The following is a 26,927-nucleotide window of genomic DNA, read 5'->3' on the forward strand; positions in this document are numbered from 1 at the left end:
CAAAACAAAAATTTTCAAATACAGCACAACAAGTTTGGAGAGTACTATGAGTGATTATAGCAAAACATTAATTTTTATTTTGATAAAAAAGTCAATATTGCAAAGTTATTGTTGCTGGAAATATCTCATTGTAACTTGCAAAGTTTCCTGTTTTATAAGACACCAGTACATACCAGTCAATACATGTAATAATAAATAAAAGTAATAAAAATCTTGACAAACCTGATAATTCAATCTCAAAAAGTACTCATTTTCTGAGTATCATTGATTCGTAGCAGCCATCAAAAATCAATGATATCTTTATAATGCCAAAATCTATACCAGTAAAATTGCAAAATGTAAAAATATCACTAATATGATTTTTTCGCAACATCTGCAGTGTACTACAGTTTTTAGTGGTAGAGATACAATGGTTCAACATCCTTAAAAACAACATATCCTATCATATTACCCACAATGCACCAATCCATATAATTGATTTGTAATCACAGAACAGGTTATTCTATCATAATGACATTTTATATATTGATCACCAGTTATTTACAACACTAATATTACAGGTAAACAAGTCCTCAATCATCATAGCATCTATTCTATTACCAAATACATAAATGTACTTACGGTAATGCTGATTTTTAGTAGCAATTTGACCTAGATACTGTAAACTACTTTTATTTTCACAAGAAACAAAATTTTTGTGAATTTTAGTAGTCCGTGAAAATTGTGAAACACTGCTATTTTTCACTGTGGTTCTACAAATTACTATTAAACCATGCAATTTTCACTGCTGCATTCATAGAAACAGAATTCTGAAAGTTGCTGTCTTTAATTTCATTGGTTCAAAATTATGCAATTTTTAGTGACTCACAGTAATTCACAGTAATTTGACAATTAAAAATGAGAAGTAAATCAAATCAAATATAGTGTAAACATCACTCAAAAAAATAACAAAAATCCATTTTCCACACTATGATAGAGATCACGGTAACATATTGCTCCTATTCTTAATTGAAAGTGAATACAAAAGAATATTGTCAACACGTTATAGCTGTCTCCTATTGTTAACAATAACAGAAATATGATGAACATAATGAAAATAAAATTTGAAGTGATGTGACACACCTCTTATTGGCTCACCTACGATTATAATTCATTTTCATGTAACTTTTTTAGATTAATACTTAAACTAAGTATTCAATTATGTTTTAAAAATGTTCTTGCCTACATTGTGTAAGAAATAATCCATTTCTGATTTAATAAAAGTCTCACCTCTCCAATTCTTGCCAATTATAATCTAAATGCCATCTAAAAGCTTAACCAGATTATCATTTGAGATTTTCAACTTTTAATAAGGCTAACATCCATAATGAATTAGACAGCGTATTTATATCAACGATTCAATCCTGAATTTGGCAGCCATTTTAAAATCAATATACAACAACTGACTCACAACAAGTTCATAAACACTGTATGCTGTAGTTCATACGTTATGATGATAAAACTGATTTTCTTATTATGTATGGTCATGAACTCAAAGGTCTGCACTTAACTGAATAATGGCAGTCAATTAAATTGATTTGTCCTTTTTTCGTTACATTTTAATCAAGCTTTCTTTTAATAAAAATGTACAGTATAAATAAAGCTTTCTCAATGTTTATTATCTTCTCAATGTCAGGGAGCACCATGGTTTAACAAAGACAACAACAATAACACATAAAACGTTTACAGCAGTATCTCCACCCCAATTTCCGGGAGTTTATCATTTCATTATTCTACCTCAGCCTTGGACAATGTGGCATGCTAAGCTAAATCTACCAAGGAATATATATATATATCAGTTTAATTCAGTTCTTCCCCAGCTGTGAGAGTTTTTTTGTTTTTTTTCAGTGGGTGATACTGACAAACACAAGCAAATATATGTGACATTTTTAATTACCAAAATTTTGAGTGTGGTTTGTATTCATGACCAACATATGTATATGGGTCTACCATAAGACTCAATACCATAAGGTAGTACTTCACCTTAAATAAATTCACTTTTACTGTAGTGATGCATAATATGAACACTAAATTGAGGGTTTTAAAAAAACATCTCGTTAGAACCCAGAAACGCATTCTGAATTGAAAGCTTCATCCTATTGTTCTCAAATTTACAGACAATGAAAGGAAACAAGGAGGTGGCACCCAGAGTGAATAATTGATGCTATACGAATAAGACTCAACTAGCACCAATTTATACCAGCTGTGAATCAAGAGAAAAATCAGAGAAAGTGATCAGAACTGAAAAAGCACCACAGAAAAACACAGAATACTGTTTATTTAGTATTCTCAAGAAAATTTAGGCTAGGTTTTCAGAAAAACAGTGACAAGTAAGCGGTTAACAGTAGCTGAGATTATGCACTTTGATTGGCAAGTATCCACGGTGTCTAATATTCACAGCCATTCATACATCGTAGTATAAATACTTTGCGATGCTGGAAGAGGTTAAAAACAAGACAACCTTGTAAAGTACTGCCATATTCTCTGGGTTTTTCATCCTTGTTTTTGGGGAGAGTTGAAAGGCCAAGATCATTTATGTACATACATTTGTTAGTGTAACCATATGTGAAAGCACCACTCATACACTTAAAACATAAGCTGAAAAAATCATATGAACATTTCATATTTTTAAAACATGAAACAATATTTTTGATAGAAGAAATAAATAAGAGAGATGCTTACGATAGTGAAATGATGACAGCAATGACGATGAGAATGATGCAGTGACACGAAGCACTCAGTAAATCGAAACAATCTTTCCAAGCAACTATACAATACCGCAGAAACATTTCTATTGCTAAATATCAGTGGGTGATTCCATTGACAGGGAAGGGGGTGTTGCTATGGATGACCCTTGGAATTATCAATCTCTGATTTTACTGATTTTTCATGCGATTATTTTATGAATAAATGATTAGTTGAGGTATAAGTAGGTTATACAAATGGATTAGCATTCATCCATCCTGGCTGTGACTCATGTCAAATTTCCTAATGCTCAAAATGTTATTCAACTATTAAGGAGAGCCTAACCCAGAATATAATGGAAGGTGCTCAGCAAATGACCATATTTGTTTCATCCTATCTTCTTTAGATTTATACTGCCAAGATTACAAATGTCTTAAACCCTGGACTGACTACTAGCTCTCTGGCTGATAACATTCCAAAAGAAAGTGTTTTTTTTTTTATTTTTGGTGATAAATAGACATTTTTGCCACAAATACATTATCCTTGATATAACTGAAATCCAAAGACTCTGATGACTTACACATGTCACATGGTCGAATAGGGGCAGACCAATGTTTTTGTAGGGGCTAAAAGACTACGGAACAAGCTCAAAAACATATAGATACAGTTGTCATGGTTTCCACGGATATTTATAAATACCTGCAGGTAATACTGATTTGTTATAATTTGTTCTCATATATTAGAAACATGTATTAGTAGATTTAATTCTTAAAGTGTATTCTTGATGTTTTTTTTTTATTAGAGGGTTTTTGCATTGATTTGTTTCTACTGTTAAACATGTTTTAAAATGTATCATTGATAGCTGATAAAGATTGGGGTGAAATAGTTATAAATGTGCACAAAAATAATTTCATCATGGAATAGTGGTTACTAAGGTGTTATATGGTTCTTCAAGCTATCCATCCTACTGCCAACTGCCAGAAGTATAAACTATCCAAAGCATGTTGTAGTATTGACAACTAACTCATCCTACTATAACTTACTTGCTCAGCAAGAATGTACAAACATCGCTTACACTTTCATCATGTTTTATAAAATTGAACACCAACATGGAATTGTTTTGGTAGACATTTCAACCAATCAATGGCAAGCATAAGATCGCATGGTGGCAGAGGTATATTCATTGAAATAGAATAGAGTGGGAGATTGGTCCATGTTATTCCTAGCTGTGCCTCCAACATCTCATGGATTACTCCATTGCATTATCTTGACATATATGTAAATACATAGAATTGAGACATGTTTGAATGATAGTAAGATATGACATGTACTTATTACAACATACCATCCATTAACATTACAAATCACATTTATGTGTAATTAATCTGTAACATAATTTTAAAATCTTGAAAAAAGCTGAGATTAAAGTACTGTCTTTATGTGAAGCACTCCATGAATACAAGCATGTAAAGTCCCAAATGTGAGCTACTCATAGTGTCTTTGCTCAAACTGGCAGTGAATGGCTAATATAAACATATGCTAGTGTAACTTTTACTGTTTTTACACCTCATAAAATTGTGTACTCTACAAAGTCATCTTGTTTTGAAAGCACAGATGTCAGCATTGTGCATATGTTGTGTGAATTAAATGAACAGTGAATACGTTGCAATATTACTTTGGTGGTTGGTAGCAACCATATACAGAGGATCATACAGTGACACAATTCAAATCTATCAGTAAATGGGAAATCGTTCATTCCACATGTAAAATTAATCATATCAAAGATTGCAGAGAAGCTTATCAGTAATTGCAAACAAAGCAATCGTACATTTCAAATCAATTATGCTTTGGAATAAAGATAAATGAAAAGAACCCCCCCCCCACACACACACACACACACCACTAAAAAGGAGATATGATGAAGCCAGTAAGGTTCAAAGCCCCAACCATACCAGGGGACCATCAATAATATAAGACACAGAGAAGGAAATTAGTTGTGGTGGCAGCTGGTCTTTTACATCCGTTCATATATGTACATGGTTAGTACGCCACAACATCTCATTTGTCAATGTTTTTGATATAAAAAGAAACATGATGAAATTCATCGAGTTATGTATTTGGCCCTCAGCCTAAACTGCAGAGTCGCAACGATGGCCCAACCGTAACTGCTGTGCAACACCATTTGTACGCATAACTAGTGAGCAGCATTGACAGGTCGACCAAAAATATGAAATATGACTTGGTTAAATTAAATCACAGTAAACATACTGCGTTCATACATACTGTCTATTTGTTCACGTTCTTGCCAACCAGCATGTGAATGTCTGCTAACATGTTGTCTACAGATCTACTCTAAATTGCAATCAGCTTGCACAACATCAAACAACATCGTTATTTTATCTTCAGGTGCAAACAGCCAATCTGTGCCAACCAGTCACATGCAAATAACGTAAACAAGTGAAAGAAACTCACAAATACAGCAGTTAGATTAAACAGCAATGTACCAGTAAAGGTCATGCTGACTTTTATGAATTAATTTAGAATGTCCTGAAATCATCATAAAGATTGTTAGCCTTGAATATTTTATGGTTACTGTTCAAATTGCATCCAATCACAAACAAGGTAAACCACAAATTTAAGGAGGCATTGCAACTACTAGATACACTGTCTTTATATAGATGCTGCTTATCAAACCACCTTAACAAGGGTGAGTCTCAAATGTGACAAATATCTGTACTATACTACATACTAGAAAACATAGTACTTGCTGTGTATTTTGTAAATGAGAAGAGAAAGTATGAATTGAATCATCACAAGTTTTATTAGATGACGCTGTTCATACTGTCATGGAAAGATAAATGGGAAACACTATTACATGACAAGAATAACAATGCAAACATCTTTTTGATCTCAATATTTAATAACACAGAGCATGAACATTCCTTTTTTATTCAACCTAACCTAGTTAAAGCCAAAGTTCCAGGATGTATGCCTTCTGACCTTACAAGTTGACCATGCTCAAATGTAGAATGAATGATGAAGATGGCTTTTAAACACATGCAGCCATACCAGCTGATGCCCAGTACTTAATGATTACGTGGAATTTGTATAAAGACATGTCTTTTGACCATGCTCAAATTATCCAATACTATAATCAATAAGAAGACTATGTTGTCTGCCAAAGCAAGCAGTTTCCTTGTCATTGAAATATTTTGCAATTGAAGAGTATTAAAGATATCTTTACAGCTCTAATTAAGGTAATTTACATATGCATAATTTGTTTCATCATCCAACTTTTCTAACTGTGTAAATTATCGATAAGCTAGGGAAGCTTATAATCAAATAATGTAGCCATTAGGAGGAATTAGATAATTTATGTAAATTCAATAAAGAAAGTGAAAGGTTTATGACTAATGTCACAAATTTTGATTCAAACACTCTGCTACTTATTAACTCAGAGGTGTATATAAACAAAAACTAAAAATGTATTTATATATAGGTAAAGAAATAAAAACCATATATGTGGATTAGTTGAAAGCTAACGGTAGTTAATTCTAGTAAATGTCAGACTATCTGAAACTACCTTTATACATGAATAGTGGAAACATTAATATTTAACACTTTTCAAACTGTTATTTAGAATAAAGTATTACTAAGTCATCAATTGAGCCATGATGACATCACAATTTCAAATGGCATCCAATCAGATCATTGATTTTGGAGAATGGATATGTAAAATAGCCAATGGACAGCATCACATGAAACAGACACGATATACGAGAAAAATGAAACTATAGAAAGCTATTAGTCAACAATTTTATGAGCTTATTTTTTCTATCAGACTGGAAGCACCTGTGTCTCACTTTTATTTATTTGTCAAATAATGACAAAAATGAAGCAATAATAGAGGAAATCGTCACAAAGTGGAAAGGAAAATCTCATTTATTATGCATGGAATCAAACAAAGTGATTTCTTTTTTCATTTTCAGTTTTGCTGAACTTGTTTTAACTCAATATGCTCAGTAACCAAGGTTATAACCTATAAAGAGCAGTCTTATATAGCAAGTATGTACAGACAGATTACAGTCCCTAGAGAGTACATAACAACATTAGCACATCTGCACACAAATTCCCTAACCGTTCATTACTGTCTACCTTTGAACTAAATTGTGATTAAGAAATTATTATCACTTACAAAAATAATTACAACAGAAATGATCCATTTTAAAATGTTACAGCATAGTAGACACGACATATGTCCTCGACGTTTGTATCAAAAAATAGTTATCTACATAAACTGTCAAAATGTATGATGTATGTCACGTTGATTTGAATTACATTTTTCCAACGTTCTTCACGATTTAATTATTTTTAATGGGTTCCTATGACAACAGCTTAATGTTTGAAAACATGAATTTTTTGCAGTCCTGCATTGTTAGCACATTTTAATTAACTAGTTTTATCAGTCTACTGGACTTGTTCCAGTCTTCTCTACAAACTCAAATTCTGGATAGGTGGCCTAATTTCATATAATTAACATAACACATGGTACTCTGAATTGTTAAAAATCAGTAAAAAATGTGAAAAGTTTTAACCTATTCGATGTAAACATCAACTTTTTCCAATTCAATGATTTATTGGTATTCAGGTTTGTGAAATTTCACAGTCAAATGTTTTCTGTTAAAACTTCATTGACAATTCTGTGAAATTGCAGTAGCTTTTTTTGGAATATTGAAAATAACATGTTGTTTTTTCAAATTCAACACACAGTTTGTTCAGACTTATGAATTGAGCTGATTTTACTTTAACGCTAAGCACATATTTTAAGTGTTTGACATAATGGCAACAGTCGCTGAATATCTTGAGAAAACAGTTTTACTATTTTGAAAGTTGAAATGACTCAAAGAATGTGATGACCTTCAATAAGATAAGGAACTGGCAGCCTCAGATCTCTGTCAATCTATCAAATGGCCAATTTTATGATAAGCAACATATGAAAGAAATTCCCATCTAATGACTACACAGTGAGTAGGCCACCCAGTTTATGAAGTGCTCTCACAAACTGAATTACAACCATTATCTGACATACAAAATTTGATTGGGTTTATCTGTGTCACATTAACATTCATCAATTATATTTTCCTAACTCTGATTACCTCAATCAAGAATTGTGTACAATTTTATTGCAACACTTCAGATGTGTGGATTACTCCCTCATCGAGTGACTGGGCAACATATAATCATTCCCAATATTCTTCAATTCAAAAGTACATGCAGAAAATTAACAATAATGTACTCAAATTTTATACTAAATAATAACAGGCCTAAACTGTAATAATGAAATGTAAAATGGAAATCATTGTGGCTTTAATGATGCTTTTGCTAGTTGATATGGTTAAAAATTAATTCTATGATTATTAATACTTAATTGTCCATTATTATACATTTGTATTGAGATTTCAGCCCAATGGTTACTAGTAAATGCAACTGAATAAATTATTAATAATATTAGGAATCATATCATTTCCACTAATAACTTAATATGTATAGCATCTTTCAGGGATAAATTTAAATTATACAGAATTTGTTGTGTTCATGTGTTTGAATTAAATAAAATATTTAACTTTGTTAAATTGTGAGTTGTGAGTAAATTGTGAGTTTAATTAAGCTACCAGTTTAACATGAATATCTACAAACACAAAAGCATGTCCACTTATTGATCATCTTGTTTTACCACATTTAATCACAAAGCAATTCAATTTTACAACACCATTTTTCATATCTTGACAACAATAAATGTTGATCATTCAGAATTAATTTTAATTTTTAACTTTATGTGTTGCTACTTTTGATTGGTCAAAATGACTGAAGCAGCAATTTTACAACTAATCAACTGTTTTTTTACATATAAATTGGCAAGATAGGCTTGTTGAATAATAAATTAAACTTATGTAAACATAGACACTCCAAGCTTTTCAAATACACAAATCACTGGAGTAGAAAACCTAATAAACATTAATTTTGATAAATTGGCCACTTTTTTTGTTTAAATATTTGCACATACTGCTTTTGGGATCTGAGACAGTTGAGTTTTCGACATAAAACACAGAATGTGACAGCCAATTGCCTTTATGTTTAGATTTAGCTAAAATACAGAACTCAAACTATTTGATATGTCAATAGCAATGAACCCTAGAGGTCATACATCCTGGTACTTCCTGGGGTATTGCTGCATTTTGTCAATACCCATAGAAAGTACCAGGATGTGTGACCTCTAGCGGGTCATCCATAAGACCTACTTAACTGGATCAATATCAGACAAATTTTTGTACAATAAAAGAAGGAAGTGTAAAATGCACAAATGTTTTCATATTTAAGACCAATGAGGAAATTAAACACTCCCCAAGAGATGAGAGGTCTATTTCCATCTTGGGTTTATTTTTTTTAACAAAGGATGTTGATTAAAATGCTGGAAAACATGCATTTATAATGAATACCCTTCATTCTCATCAAAAAATTCTGAACAGATGTTTGCGAATATATTCTTATTCTAGAGTTACAGAAGATTACCAAATTCAATAGAAGGTATTAGAAGAATTAATGCCAATCATCTGTCAAAAATATTTTTTTTCTCAGAAAACATGACATGGAATCTGATCAGTCTAGAGCTGATAGTCAATCCCTACATCATTACAAAAAGAGGCAAAGTGCGGCAGAAATAAAAGGAAATTCTTAATTTCATCTTCGGAAATAAAACGGGTGTAAAATAATGGATGTAGGATGAATGGGTTTCCTCCTTAACAAATTCAATCCTGTTCTTGTCCTTTATTGATATTTCACAACCGAATGCCTCTATAAATGGCAATTTATTTACAAAATTAGATATAGAATGAATGATGGAGTCTTTCTGTCTATACAGGAAAAGATGAAGACATTGTTCAAAGAAATAAGTCATTGTTAATGACACAGTCCCTCCCTGTCCAAAATTTTGTGATCTGACATATCAATTTGATGCTGATGAAGTCATTGAGATTAGATTGAAACCATTAATAGGTGATGGATTTGTAAAAAATTATGATTTAGTGCTTTTACACGAGAATTGGACATTGGGCAGTCATATTGAATCAAATTACAAAAATAATGTTCATGTTGATGTATCTATTGGTATACTGTCTTTGTACAAAATTTAAACAGAAATGTTCATTGAATTTCATCATGTTTTCAAGCAACTATAACCCAATATGTATGATCACCATACCAATTTTGATCCAAATCGGCCCAGTCATCTCTGAGAAACTGCTGTGGTATCAGAAATAGCAAATTTTACAGCCATTTTTGCTCTGATCATAAAGTGACTTGACGCGCATATGTAAGACATTATGTATTGTGTTCATGTAAAGTTTGAATGAAATCCGTCAATGGGTGTCCGAGAAATAACTATGGACATATGTACGAACATACGTATGGATGGAGTGAACCCAAATTAATAGTCCCCGTTTTCGGACTTACATGTATATCACTGTGCGTTATATCGTATACATTTCAATCAATTAAAAGACAGCCAGCACAAAATTACATCATTTGCTTACGATTTTGTCTAGTACAAAATATTGTGTACGAACACTAGCTCTGTCTCCTGTGACTAAGTTTTTTCGAAAAGTGTGTGATATCCCCCCCCCCCCCAGGTTTTGGGTACAAGTGACTAGATATGAAATTATAATCATTTTAATGTTAATCTGTAATCAGAAGAAATATCCTAATGTTTATGGGCAAAAGAATGTGACTGGTTATCTAGAGTGGTACTGTATGTCTTCTACTTAATATATTCTTATCTGGAATGAGGTCCAGTTTTAAACATGTGTTATTTGTCAGTAATGCACACATCATAGACAACAGAGGTCAAAGGTCAGATAAACAAGATAGAGAGCACAAACTTAGCAACCAGTAAAAATTGAATTCAACTCAATCTGAAATTATAATACTGGTATGTATTTTTTTTATTAAAAATCTGGGTTTTTTTAAAATGCTATATTTATGCTGTTTCCTATATTGCAACCTATCTACTATTGCCTAAATGTGCACCACTACAGGCTCATCTGCTACAACCTTTCCAGTTCTATTGGGATAGAGATAAACACTTTCATACTCCCCTCAATTTTGTGTTAACTATTTATTACACAATTGAAAAATCAAAACTTTTTTAATTTTTACTTGAAATACACTGTGGAATGTAATAGAATAGAATAGAATAGAATAGAATAGAATAGAATAGAATAGAATAGAATAGAATAGAATAGAATAGAATAGAATAGAATAGAATAGAATAGAATAGAATAGAATAGAACCAGTTCATAAAGCATCTAAACAGGGATGGCATGCCTGGTGTCCAATGGCATCAATTTAAAACAGCATGTGGGCAAAGAGAAATTTTATACAATTATCACTATCAACGAAAAAAACATGACAAACCAGTGACAGAAAAACATTTGAGTCATTATATTTGTCACTTATGAAGCTTATTTTGTTTGTGACCTTTTCCATTCAAACTAACATCACAAATTACAATACAATCCCTTATAGCACTACATAATTACCATGGCAACTATATTTTATAATGAAGCAGGATGGAACAAAAAGTTCTGCATGCTGTCACATGTCATACAGAGATAACCATGGTAACAAGATCAAATTGGCACAATTTTTTCCCCTCAAGTATTTTTTTTGAGAGCGAAATGATGAAATTGGAACAAAAGTTCCAGACCTACTCAAACACAACTGCCTACATTACTCCATAGAACAGAACATTACTCCATAGAACAGAACATTACTCCATAGAATAGAACATTACTCCACAGAATAGAACATTACTCCATAGAACAGAACATTACTCCATAGAACAGAACATTACTCCATAGAACAGAACATTACTCCATAGAATAGAACATTACTCCATAGAACAGAACATTACTCCACAGAATAGAACATTACTCCATAGAATAGAACATTACTCCATAGAACAGAACATTACTCCATAGAACAGAACATTACTCCACAGAATAGAACATTACTCCATAGAATAGAACATTACTCCATAGAATAGAACATTACTCCATAGAATAGAACATTACTCCATAGAATAGAACATTACTCCATAGAACAGAACATTACTCCATAGAATAGAACATTACTCCATAGAATAGAACATTACTCCATAGAATAGAACATTACTCCATAGAATAGAACATTACTCTATAGAATAGAACATTACTCCATAGAATAGAACATTACTCCATAGAACAGAACATTACTCCATAGAACAGAACATTACTCCACAGAATAGAACATTACTCCATAGAATAGAACATTACTCCATAGAACAGAACATTACTCCATAGAACAGAACATTACTCCATAGAATAGAACATTACTCCATAGAATAGAACATTACTCCATAGAATAGAACATTACTCCATAGAATAGAACATTACTCTATAGAATAGAACACTACTCCATAGAACAGAACATTACTCCATAGAACAGAACATTACTCCAAAGAATAGAACATTGCACCATAGAATAGAACATTACTCCATAGAATAGAACATTACTCCATAGAATAGAACATTACTCCATAGAACAGAACATTACTCCATAGAATAGAACATTGCACCATAGAATAGAACATTACTCCATAGAATAGAACATTACTCCATAGAATAGAACATTACTCTATAGAATAGAACATTACTCTATAGAATAGAACATTACTCCATAGAATAGAACAGGATGGGTGGCCACTCTCATCTTTAGACTGGGTTCCAGAGACTATGATGGGTGGCCTCTCATCTTTAGACTGGGTAACAGAGACCATGATGGGTTGCCTCTCATCTTTAGACTGGGTAACAGAGACCAGGATGGGTGGCCACTCTCATCTTTAGACTGAGTTCCAGAGACCATGATGGTTGGCCTCTCATCTTTAGACTGGGTAACAGAGACCATGATGGGTGGCCTCTCATCTTTAGACTGGCTACCAGAGACAATGATGGGTTGCTTCTCATCATCAGACTGGGTTCCAGAGACCATGACGGGTTGCCTCTCATCTTCAGACTGGGCACCAGAGACCATGATGGGTTGCCTCTCATCTTCAGACTGGCTACCAGAAACAATGATGGGTTGCCTCTCATCTTCAGACTGGGCACCAGAGACCATGGTGGGTTGCCTCTCATCTTTAGACTGGATACCACAGAGACCATGATGGGTGGCCACTTTCATCTTTAGACAGGGTACCAGAGACCATGATGGTTGGCCTCTCATCTTTAGACTGGGTAACGAGACCAGGATGGGTGGCCACTCTCATCTTTAGACTGGGTAACAGAGACCATGATGGGTGGCCTCTCATCTTTAGACTGGCTACCAGAGACAATGATGGGTTGCTTCTCATCATCAGACTGGGTTCCAGAGACCATGATGGGTTGCCTCTCATCTTCAGACTGGGCACCAGAGACCATGATGGGTTGCCTCTCATCTTCAGACTGGCTACCAGAAACAATGATGGGTTGCCTCTCATCTTTAGACTGGGTACCAGAGACAATGATGGGTTGCCTCTCATCTTTAGACTGGGTTCCAGAGACCATGATGGGTAGCCTCTCATCTTTAGACTGGGTAACAGAGACCATGATGGGTGGCCTCTCATCTTTAGACTGGCTACCAGAGACCAGGATGGGTTGCCTCTCATCTTTAGACTGGGTAAGAGAGACCATGATGGGTGGCCACTCTCATCTTTAGACTGGGTTCCAGAGACCATGATGGGTGGCCTCTCATCTTTAGACTGGGTAACAGAGACCATGATGGGTGGCCTCTCATCTTTAGACTGGGTAACGAGACCAGGATGGGTGGCCTCTCATCTTTACACTGGCTACCAGAGACCAGGATGGGTTGCCTCTCATCTTTAGACTGGGTAACGAGACCAGGATGGGTGGCCTCTCATCTTTAGACTGGGTTCCAGAGACCAGGATGGGTGGCCTCTCATCTTTAGACTGGCTACCAGAGACCAGGATGGGTGGCCACTCTCATCTTTAGACTGGCTACCAGACACCAGGATGGGTGGCCACTCTCATCTTTAGACTGGGTTCCAGAGACCATGATGGGTGGCCTCCCATCTTTAGACTGGGTAACAGAGACCAGGATGGGTGGCCACTCTCATCTTTAGACTGGGTTCCAGAGACCATGATGGGTGGCCTCTCATCTTTAGACAGGCTACCAGAGACCATGATGGGTGGCCACTCTCATCTTTAGACTGGCTACCAGAGACCATGATGGGTGGCCACTCTCATCTTTAGACTGGCTACCAGAGACCATGATGGGTGGCCACTCTCATCTTTAGACTGGCTACCAGAGACCATGATGGGTGGCCACTCTCATCTTTAGACTGGGTTCCAGAGACCATGATGGGTGGCCTCCCATCTTTAGACTGGGTAACAGAGACCAGGATGGGTGGCCACTCTCATCTTTAGACTGGGTTCCAGAGACCATGATGGGTGGCCTCTCATCTTTAGACAGGCTACCAGAGACCATGATGGGTGGCCACTCTCATCTTTAGACTGGCTACCAGAGACCATGATGGGTGGCCACTCTCATCTTTAGACTGGCTACCAGAGACCATGATGGGTGACCACTCTCATCTTTAGACTGGCTACCAGAGACCATGATGGGTGGCCACTCTCATCTTTAGACTGGGTTCCAGAGACCAAGATGAGAGGCCACCCATCATGGTCTCTGGAACCCAGTCTAAAGATGAGTTCCAGAGACCATGATGGGTGGCCTCTCATCTTTAGACTGGCTACCAGAGACCATGATGGGTGGCCACTCTCATCTTTAGACTGGCTACCAGAGACCATGATGGGTGGCCACTCTCATCTTTAGACTGGCTACCAGAGACCATGATGGGTGACCACTCTCATCTTTAGACTGGCTACCAGAGACCATGATGGGTGGCCACTCTCATCTTTAGACTGGCTACCAGAGACCATGATGGGTGGCCTCTCATCTTTAGACTGGGTAACGAGACCAGGATGGGTGGCCACTCTCATCTTTAGACTGGGTTCCAGAGACCATGATGGGTGGCCTCTCATCTTTAGACTGGGTAACGAGACCAGGATGGGTGGCCACTCTCATCTTTAGACTGGCTACCAGAGACCATGATGGGTGACCACTCTCATCTTTAGACTGGGTTCCAGAGACCATGATGGGTGGCCTCTCATCTTTAGACTGGGTAACAGAGACCAGGATGGGTTGCCTCTCATCTTTAGACTGGGTAACAGAGACCATGATGGGTGACCACTCTCATCTTTAGACTGGGTTCCAGAGACCATGATGGCTGGCTTCTCTCATCTTTAGACTGGGTTCCAGAGACCATGATGGGTGACCACTCTCATCTTTAGACTGGGTTCCAGAGACCATGATGGGTGACCACTCTCATCTTTAGACTGGGTTCCAGAGACCATGATGGGTGGCCTCTCATCTTTAGACTGGGTTCCAAAGACCATGATGGCTGGCTTCTCTCATCTTTAGACTGGGTTCCAGAGACCATGATGGGTGACCACTCTCATCTTTAGACTGGGTTCCAGAGACCATGATGGCTGGCCTTTCATCTTTAGACTGGGTTCCAGGGACCATGATGGGTGACCCCTCTCATCTTTAGACTGGGTTCCAGAGACCAAGATGAGAGGCCACCCATCATGGTCTCTGGAACCCAGTCTAAAGATGAGTTCCAGAGACCATGATGGCTGGCTTCTTTCATCTTTAGACTGGGTTCCATAGACCATGATGGGTGGCCTCTCATCTTTAGACTGGGTAACGAGACCAGGATGGGTGGCCACTCTCATCTTTAGACTGGGTTCCAGAGACCATGATGGGTGGCCACTCTCATCTTTAGACTGGGTTCCAGAGACCATGATGGGTGGCCACTCTCATCTTTAGACTGGGTTCCAGAGACCATGATGGGTGGCCACTCTCATCTTTAGACTGGGTTCCAGAGACCATGATGGGTGGCCACTATCATCTTTAGACTGGCTACCAGAGACCATGATGGGTGGCAACTCTCATCTTTAGACTGGCTACCAGAGACCATGATGGGTGGCCTCTCATCTTTAGACTGGGTAACGAGACCAGGATGGGTGGCCACTCTCATCTTTAGACTGGGTTCCAGAGACCATGATGGGTGGCCTCTCATCTTTAGACTGGGTAACGAGACCAGGATGGGTGGCCACTCTCATCTTTAGACTGGCTACCAGAGACCATGATGGGTGACCACTCTCATCTTTAGACTGGGTTCCAGAGACCATGATGGGTGGCCTCTCATCTTTAGACTGGGTAACAGAGACCAGGATGGGTTGCCTCTCATCTTTAGACTGGGTAACAGAGACCATGATGGGTGACCACTCTCATCTTTAGACTGGGTTCCAGAGACCATGATGGCTGGCTTCTCTCATCTTTAGACTGGGTTCCAGAGACCATGATGGGTGACCACTCTCATCTTTAGACTGGGTTCCAGAGACCATGATGGGTGACCACTCTCATCTTTAGACTGGGTAACGAGACCAGGATGGGTGGCCACTCTCATCTTTAGACTGGGTAACGAGACCAGGATGGGTGGCCACTCTCATCTTTAGACTGGGTTCCAGAGACCATGATGGGTGACCACTCTCATCTTTAGACTGGGTTCCAGAGACCATGATGGCTGGCTTCTCTCATCTTTAGACTGGGTTCCAGAGACCATGATGGGTGACCACTCTCATCTTTAGACTGGGTTCCAGAGACCATGATGGGTGACCACTCTCATCTTTAGACTGGGTTCCAGAGACCATGATGGGTGACCTCTCATCTTTAGACTGGGTTCCAGAGACCATGATGGGTGGCCTCTCATCTTTAGACTGGGTTTCAGAGACCATGATGGCTGGCTTCTCTCATCTTTAGACTGGGTTCCAGAGACCATGATGGGTGACCACTCTCATCTTTAGACTGTTTCCAGAGACCATGATGGGTGACCACTCTCATCTTTAGACTGGGTTCCAGAGACCATGGTGGCTGGCCTCTCATCTTTAGACTGGGTTCCAGGGACCATGATGGGTGACCACTCTCATCTTTAGACTGGGTTCCAGAGACCATGATGGCTGGCTTCTCTCATCTTTAGACTGGGTTCCAGAGACCATGATGGGTGACCACTCTCATCTTTAGACTGGGTTCCAGAGACCATGATGCCTGGCTTCTCTCATCTTTAGACTGGGTTCCAGAGACCATGATGGCTGGCTTCTCTCATCTTTAGACTGGGTTCCAGAGACCATGATGGGTGGCCTCTCATCTTTAGACTGGGTTCCAGAGACCATGATGGGTGACCACTCTCATCTTTAGACTAGGTTATAGAACATCAACAATTGCCATTCAGACTAGATCATCAAAATGTGTTTAGCTTGGACACATTCCGAGATAGATATCTTGAATGGTTTGTGTAATCCACATAAATATAATGAGTTCAAGAATTTCAAATTTCCATTCAGTTTCAGATATTCTCTCTTGATTACAAAACTAAGACTGAATGGGGTCCATCATTTTTCTGAGTGAATTATCCCAAGTAATGATTACTTTAATAATCACATAGAGGTAACATCTGTGATATATACAAACACTGCAAGTGTATATGATACAGAAGGTCAAACAAGGTTGCATCACAGTCTTAACTTTCCCGCCAAATGTTTGTCACATTGCATGGTCTCAAATTGAGCAAGTAAGTGAAGAGTTCACTGAACTGAATAACGCCATGCAATGACCAAATTCTCCCCACACCTTTATGATTGTAAATTATACATAAAAATGGAGTGAAATGAACAGCTACAAAAATGGCTGAATCACACACACAGATGCACACACTGGTTTACGAGATGAAATCAATGCCTCATCCATAACTGTTCCATCTTTATAGCAGTAACTCACTGAAGCAAATGATAGTTTGTTACCTTCTCTAGGGTGTTCCCGCGGCGATCAAGACAATCTTGTGGATTGCCTTCAGATATTCTAATTAAACCAATTTACAGGTCACAATGAATCCTACAGAAGAAGCAAAATAATGAATACAGAATACAGAGGTTCCAACTTTGGTGACAACCCCATTGGTAGATACAGCAGGCAATTCCTACAGAGTGGGAATATTCCATTCTTATAGAGGTGTGTCAGGTCAATTTATACCCAGAGATAAGAAGTGAGTTTTTATTTCTTTATTTGCAAGCACTATTAATTCAGCCTGAATAAATGCATCAAGTAGGCAATGTTTATTTATTTATTTTCTCTGTCTCTGTAGCTGTTAACTTCACAGTCAACATGAAATGATGGTCATCGTTAATACTTCCCAAATAATGTTACATCAAGGGATTTCAAGGGATAACAATTTCCATTGAATAGGGCTGATAACTATTGTTTTACTCGTTTTCAAACTTATTATTTACAAACTCATTTAGGTTTGTGATAGAATATAATTTGAATATATCAACAAATATATTTTATTTTATTTTGAACACAGTATAAACTATTCAAGTTTGAAAATTCCAGGATGTATGAAAATGGTGGATCAACTGACCTATAATCACAGAACAGTCCTAGGATAGTGGAGGGGGGGGGGGGTTGAGGGGTTTCACAATTCATCTCAGAACAACCAGTGTTGGTTGAGTAAACCATGAAAGCAAAATGCCTTGTTCACTGGTCAAATTAGATTCATTTAAATGATAGATCTATTAGCACTATATGAATAATACATATTTAGTACCACTGCCCTCTATGGCAAGATTTGAAAATGTAATTATTACTATTTTTTACATATAAACATATATATATTGAATTTTCACAACAGTCAAGTAAACACAAGAACACAGAAATCATTATTTCAGAGGCAGCTTATCTGAATATGTTGCTGCCTTTTAAAAATTAAATTCATATGCTATAAAAAATGCAGACACATTTCCTGTTTTTAGCGAACACTAACATTGGGCATAAAATCTACTCATTATTCAGTTTAAGGAAATGTTCATTTTATGGAGATGTTCAGTTAACCAAGGTGTTATACAAAAGACTGAAAAATAGTATCAAGTTTAGACAGCATTTCGTTTGATTTACAAACAATTTACTGATTTTTAAAATTGTAAAACAAATTATATTTAATAATATACACTACTATTAATTTTAATAAATATGGTTTTCTAAAATTAATATAACAGAGTTCATAAATAGTATAATATACTATTTGCCTCAGAGTAGACCAAGCTGTAGCACTTCAAAAAACAATTATTTAAATTAACAGCCTTTTTTTCAATTATGGAGAAAATCTAGGGATTTAGATGAGACTTGTATTAAATTAACAGGTTTATAATTCCATTTGACATATTGACTTATGACCTTTACACTAAAATTGCAAGGCTAATGAGACAAGAAAAGCAAACTCATGTGGAGCAGAACAATTGTCAAAACAAACATCTTCAACACTTCATTTACTGCAAGACTGGATTGTTTTTATACAAACAGGGATTGAATTCCCATTAGAAATATTAGATCTGTTTTGACAATGCCACCATTCCAGCTTTACTGCCATGTTCTTAATTTTAATTAAAGTCTTCTGTAATGTATTGGGATCCCTTGATGTATGTGTTATATACCAAATGAAAAAGTATCTAATGATACAGTTGTACAATGTACTTGTAAGAATATCAGAGACAGGATATTTCTAGCCCAATGATCACCAATTTAAAGAGGCAATATTTCAAATTCAAATTAATCTTATTAGAGTTTGAGAGGACACCCATTTTCCAGACAAGATTTGATAAAATTGTACTTTTCAAAGGCTGCCAATATAAACTCAAACTTCTTGGCATTCAAGAAGGTGCCTTATTTGACTGACTTGCCTCTGTCAAGTTCAAACCTTTGGCTTCTGACTCCAGACCAGCAATACACAAATGAATTTTAGATTGTTTGAACACAAGCCATCATAAATAACCTCGATCTAGGACTGTAAAGCTAGAAACCAATTTTATGACAATACATGACCTGGTTCCAGAATGGCAGATATTCTCAACTTTGATGAACTTTTACCATAAAGAATGACCACCATATAGCCATCTTGAAACTGATCATCAAATAAATACATGTACATGTGCATGTATGTATCAAGTATGAATATGATTTGGCTCAGAAACTGGCCACTGGTCAGCCATTTTGAATCTGATCTGAAAAACATAATACTGTGCATCACTGTGTAATGTCCAATGTATGTCCAAAGATTTAATGAAATTTATCCATTCATGATCAAGATTAGGTTCTGGAAAAGCAGAAATGCATAATTTTGTTGAAAAGCCATTAAGCCATTGCTGAGATCAAAATCACATATTTGTTGTGCTTCAAAATAACTTTACTGAGAGTCACAGTTGCTTGTTTGTATTATTATAATTCACTTTATATCTGATTTTCTGAAATTAATTACCACAAATTATTTACAGCCACAAAACAATGATTACATCGAGACATTTCATCTGACAAAAACGAAGGTAACAACATAATTGTAAATGTAAAGCAAATCAATAATTCCTCTTTGTCACTATTTCACTATTTGCCACTATTTGTCACTATTTCACTATTTGTCACTATTTCACTATTTGCCACTATTTGCCACTATTTCACTATTTGTCACTATTTGCCACTATTTCACTATTTGTCACTATTTGCCACTATTTCACTATTTGTCACTATTTGTCACTATTTGCCACAATTTGTCACTATTTGCCACTATTTCACTATTTGCCACTATTTGTCACTATTTCACTATTTGCCACTATATTTCATTATTTGCCACTATATTTCACTATTTGTCACAATTTGCCACTATTTGTCACTATTTCACTATTTGCCACTATTTCACTATTTGTCATTATTTCACTATTTGCCACTATTTCACTATTTGTCATTATTTCACTATTTGCCACTATTTCACTATTTGCCACTATTTCACTATTTGTCATTATTTCACTATTTGCCACTATTTCACTATTTGCCACTATTTCACTATTTGTCATTATTTCACTATTTGTCACTATTTGCCACTATTTCACTATTTGCCACTATTTCACTATTTGTCATTATTTCACTATTTGCCACTATTTCACTATTTGCCACTATTTCACTATTTGTCATTATTTCACTATTTGCCACTATTTCACTATTTGCCACTATTTCACTATTTGTCATTATTTCACTATTTGTCATTATTTCAATATTTGCCACTATTTCACTATTTGTCATTATTTCAATATTTGCCACTATTTCACTATTTGCCACTATTTCACTATTTGCCACTATTTCACTATTTGTCACTATATTTCAGCTTTCAAGTATCTGCATTATCTTCTGCTTTACACCTTCAGGGCAATTAAATATTCACACAAGTTTTTTTTCACAATATTTATCGCTTGTTTTACATCAAAGAAACAGGCTTACAGAATTGATTGGTTTATTGATGGGAAAAGTATAGGAAAATGAGAGTTTGGAAATGACTTTAGACATCTTATACATATATAGGATGCCATGCTTTCTCAATGAATTTTGATATTTTTATTTTCCCACTAAACAATAGCTACAATAATAAACACACCTGCAATTCACAAAGATAGACAAATATAAATGACACAATATCTTAATTTGTAACAAAAATAATCCTAAATTGGAGATTACATTCTTAATCCTGCCTGCAGGTCATCTTATATTATTAGAAGGACTCATTTCGGGACAAGAAAAGAATACATGTATAGATAAACAGAATAGGTTTTCATTTTCCTCTGATATATAGCAGGATTTTTCTTATAAGAAACTGTTGAACTGCACTATAAAAATCAATAAAAAAGTTATCAATAAAAAAAAAAGCTGACTTACTTAAAAATGAATGGCAGCAGTGGTGAGGAGTCGGCGAGATGTCAGGAATCAACTGGTTTCACTCTGGAAGGATAATGAAATAAGAGAAAGGTTAGGTTTGGATTAGAGCTGTGACTCATATAAAATCCACATTTACTATGACACAAACAAATAACATTGCTATTTGCTATACAATTCTCCCTAATAGGTTGATCTGCAATCCATGCAACATTAAGCTCGCAACCCATTTCCATAATTAATTATTTATTTATTTCATTAGCGACAGTTATAGCCCAAACGACATAAAAGACACAGTGTTTTAGAGACATGCTGGCTACAGAGGCCGGTGAATTCAAGGAACAATGGCACACAATTTCCTGTAAATGGTTTATGCTTTAAGGGTTTCAATAACGTTTATGACGAAAAATGCATTTATTCTGTGAACTGGAACTATAGTGATTCCTTCAGAAAAGCTGAAAGCATTCAACATGCAATTCCTTCCAATTTAATAATAAATTTTTCATGGCAACAAATGTCAGCAGTTGGTAAGTAGTTTTAACAGAATACTTTCGTGACTTGATGATTTATGGATATCAGAAAAACAAACTTTTACAAAAGTAATTCCTAGTCAGTTTACTGACAATTCAGAATTTGTGTGCAGCAAAATTATTAAGATTTACAGCAAAAAAAAAATTTGATTTTCCCTAACATGTGTATCCCAAAATTACACAAAGACTTGATTGAAAACAATTAAAATCTGGAAAACAAATACCCTGTTTTTTGTTGTGCCTTGTCCCAACACAAGAGAAAAACAAATGTAATCAAGTTACACTGCATAAAGGAGCTTAACAATGGTGGAGTTTAATCTCATTTTTAGGAGGAGGGATAGCAGCAGGGCTGGGGTGGGGGTAAGCATTACATAATACTTACTTACGCCATAGTGAAACAGATGTGAACCGAAAACATGGCATATGTTGGCGACCATTTGCAGTGAGTTTTCAAGTGAATTTTAGGTCTCAACTGATTGTAAGTACCATGGTGAACTGTATTTATTTTTAGCATAATTCAGGTGTTCAGACATGTTGTTATATTGACCTGTACACATTTTTATTAATATGACATTTAACATTGACAAACATTGTTTACTAACTGATTCATGTTTGTGAAGAAGACATAAATAAATGAAAAAAATACACAAAAGACAGAAATGTATGCTGAACTGTAACATTCCATATCTGTGTGTCAGCGGAATTGAGCGTATTATTCAGTGGATGATGTATATTAAAAGTCTTCTGTAAAAAACGCTGTGTTGTGGGAGTATGAGATTACTGTATCTGTACCAGTAATTACTGAACTCAACATTCTACAGACATAACTGACTTTTCTAGTCAGTAAAAAAATCATGTGATGTGAATACACTTTCTTGAAAATATTAAAATCTGTAACAAGCATTCCCACTTTATTAATTTACAACTGAAATATAAATTCATCAATGTGCTAATATTATTATATATGCATTATAACACAGTTACAGTAGTCTGAATTTAGCCATATGATTGCCTGAAGCAAGATCTTATATCTGGCACTAGAAGACATGCCACTGATTCTAGATCACACAATTGTGCGTACTGTCCATACTGATTGCGAGTATATAATCAAAACCTAAACCTGAGTATATAATCGAAAACTAATTAATACAAATTATTTATTGCCCAAAATGTTAATATATTTTGCATTTTGCGATAAAAAACCCTGTGAGAATGTGCGCATTCATTGATTCGAACATGTGATGCATTGTTCATTGCTACTCACCGGCCCGGCCCGGCCCGGCCCGGCCCTATCATCTGTTTCAAATTTAAATGTAAATGCAAAGAATTACAACTAAAAACACTGTATTTTTTTTTACATTTTGCAGAAATAGTGTATTGGTCGGTATTACTGATAGTTTGTTAAATGCTATATTCTAGTTGATTTTGTCAAGTGTTGCATTTTGTATATACTATGTTTTAGATTTGGAATTTGAATAGGAAACCTAGAAAGTACACTACAAGTAAATTCAGACCCCTTAAAACGTGTAAGAATGCCAGTTTACAATTTGTTGATATATTATATGAAACTATTAACACATCACCTGACTCTGACGTTGTTTTTTGTAGATGCTTTCTTTCAGTAGACGTAGAGTTCAGCATATATAATGGTGGTCATACATATAATGGTGGTCTATACTCAAGATCACATTTGTACAACCCTTAACCTTTTCACCACCAGTTCCCTCTTTTCATCACAAATTCACAAAATAATCCTGTTTATAGTCTGCACTCTCCTTCAGAAGATTGGGACAAAAATAGCCACATTTTTTGAGTAAAAACTGAAAATTCACTCAAATTTTGGGTGTTCATACCAAAATCAGGGTTCATTGAAGAATATTAGAAAATTTGGGTGAGAAAGTTTGGTGGTGGAAAGGTTAGGGAGAAAACTATTTTTGTTTAAATCCCTCACTCCACAGTTTTATTCATCCTCTCACTATCCACCAACAAAGATTTCCAATCCCAGGATTACCCATAATAGCCGATATATTTCAAAAAATACAATATTTCATGCAGTGATGGTTTTTTGAGCTTTTCTTGAAATTAGAATAACATTAACATTGAGCTAATCTAATCTCATGGATAGGGAATCTACAAGTCTCAGACTCTGTGATCAGTTATGACACAAGTAACAATGCCCTGTAGAATTGTGATCACCATTACCTAGACATCAAAAAACTGAAGTCCCAGTAGACAGGTGGTAATTATATGAACAAGGTAGCAAATGTAAAAACATTTTCACAAAGGAATTGAACCAGCAGACTGTCTGGATATATGTAAGTGTAAACAGATTGAGGTGACAGAAATTATCAGCTATAGGACCTATCAGAGAAATATAGGCTAAGCCACATCATAAACTACTGTATTTGCTGTACTAGTAGTGACAAAGGTGTCAAGGTGAAGCCATGACCAAGCGTTTTCAACTGATAATTTTATTTGTGAAGTTTGAATGTAATAGTTCCATGCATATCTGAGGTACAGGTATGAATGCTTGAATGAACACATGCACAGAGGTCAGAGGTGACTAATTACTTACAACTATAAAAGTTTGATATGCCTCTATTAGAGATGAGGTTCTACCAGGTAGGTAGTTTTGAAGTCTGATAATGAGTCCAATGCAAACCTACTACACTACGGTACCAGTGACCAGTTTATACTGTTGTTTATAAACCAAAGATACCGTAATAATTCATATGGACACTGAAGTACTTTTTCACACAATTCACTTGGTCAATTGGTATTCATGAAAATGATTACCACAGGTTTCTAAAGTTGAAAAGCCTTATGATATCTCCAAATTTAGTTGTGTTACATAGAGTGAGAAAAATCCTATGTAGTTATAAGATATGTACGCTTGTCATGAACTATTAGAAGATGCTGATGAATACTAATTATTTTTATGAAATAGCTCTTTAACATGAACTCCTAATCAATAAAACATTATGTAATACTTTTAAAACAATAAATAGTGAAACATTTCTTCTATTTGATAGGTCAAAAGTACACCAATGACCTAAAAGAGTTTAGTTAACAAATGCAACAATCTAAGTCAATATTGTTGTGTCAAGTTACAACATAAACATACTATAATGCCAACAGCTACAATATGTTTTAATATTTTATTATCAGAATATAATGATCATAGGTCAAAGGTCAAACCTATTTGTGCATACCTTAGTGATCACATAACATACATGTACTACCTCTCCCCAAGTAATATTAAAGTCCTGATTATAAAAGTTGGGGTGTCGATAATAAAGAAACATGCTTTTTTTGTTTTGTTTTTACAATACATAAAAATAGGAGCTCCACTGTTTATTTCTTACATGGCCTCACAAGTAAAATAGTCACTGTTTGTGTAGTGAAGAAACAGGTTTGTGATTGTTACTGATCTTTACTGCCAATGTGGGACTAACTGCTTCTCTTACTGTGTTTTTTTTGTTTACAAATCTTCAAATTTGTCACCAAAGATTGTGGTTCTAACCACAACATATAAATGAAATGATATACATCCAAAGTAGATATCATATTAGTGTTTTCTCACGTCTATCTCTAGAACATAAGACATTACAACCTACTAATCCATACCATCACATCTCCCTTACCCATATTACGGGTACCAACATAACTTTCTAAGACTAAAACACCACCAAGATTGTTTAATGTGATGCAGTTAATTCACAGAACTGCATTAAAAATACGCACATACCTGTCATGTGCAGACTTTTAATATATAGCAGTACTTTGTTGGACTAATGTATTCCTAACGAGGGGTTGGACTAATGTATTCCTAACGAGGGCACATTTTTGTTTCCACTAACAATTTGATGACTATGATAAAAGGCTCATTAAGCAAATGACACTAGAGGTCATAGGTCACAGTGCTGCTCATGACAACCAGAAAGAAAGTTTCAATTTTGATCCCTTTATCATAAAACAAGCAGCCTCTCGGCTGAGATAGCTCCGCTGTTAGCAATGCACATTTCAATTAAAGAACAGAAAGTATCATTAAAAAATGAACAATATGTATAGTATCAAAACAATCAGACTTGCGTTTTTCAACAAGATGTGGAAAATATCACTTTTTACCAAAAATTACAAAAATATTCATCAAAATTAGAGAATTAAAGATATCATCATGAAATGAACAAATCTGAGTTAGAACCACATGTAGTACCGATATATGTAACATCAAAGCAATTGGACTTGTGGTTTTTAACAAGAAGTCAAAAATATCACTTTTTACTAAAAATGACAGAAATATTCACCAAAATTAGAGAATTAAAGATATCATTACAAAATGAACAAATCTGAGAGAGGTCCACATGTAGTACCTATATATGTAATATCAAAGCAATTGGACTTGCAGTTTTTAACAAGAAGTTGAAAATATTATTTTTTACCAAAAATGACAAAAATATTCACCAAAATTAGAGAATTAAAGATATCATTACAAAATGAACAAATCTGAGAAAGGTCTACATGTAGTACCTCTATATGTAATATCAAAGCAATTGGACTAGCGGTTTTTAACAAGAAGTTGAAAATATCACTTTTTACCAAAAATGACAAAAACATTCACCAAAATTAGAGAATTAAAGATATCATTACAAAATGAACAAATCTGAGAGAGGTCCACATGTAGTACCTATATATGTAATATCAAAGCAATTGGAC

At 35.3% G+C, this 26,927-nt stretch overlaps 1 protein-coding gene across 5 annotated transcripts in view; it reads right to left on the reverse strand.

Moving 5' to 3' along the window:
- LOC100371890 (poly(rC)-binding protein 3-like) overlaps nucleotides 1–26,927 on the reverse strand; it is a 108,636-nt gene that overhangs the window by 31,869 nt on the left and 49,840 nt on the right. For 4 of the 5 annotated variants that reach the window (XM_006821443.3, XM_085495197.1, XM_085495196.1 and 1 more), the window contains exons 3-4: nucleotides 21,685–21,747; nucleotides 17,736–17,826 (exon numbers count right to left, since the gene is read on the reverse strand). The gene's annotated coding sequence lies outside the window, so the exon portion shown is untranslated. The remainder of the gene's footprint in view (nucleotides 1–17,735; nucleotides 17,827–21,684; nucleotides 21,748–26,927) is intronic. The other variant, XM_085495195.1, reaches the window with a different exon arrangement.

The sequence above is a fragment of the Saccoglossus kowalevskii genome, chromosome 21 (assembly GCF_978046115.1).
Source record: "Saccoglossus kowalevskii chromosome 21, keSacKowa6.1, whole genome shotgun sequence".
Lineage (NCBI taxonomy): Eukaryota > Metazoa > Hemichordata > Enteropneusta > Harrimaniidae > Saccoglossus > Saccoglossus kowalevskii.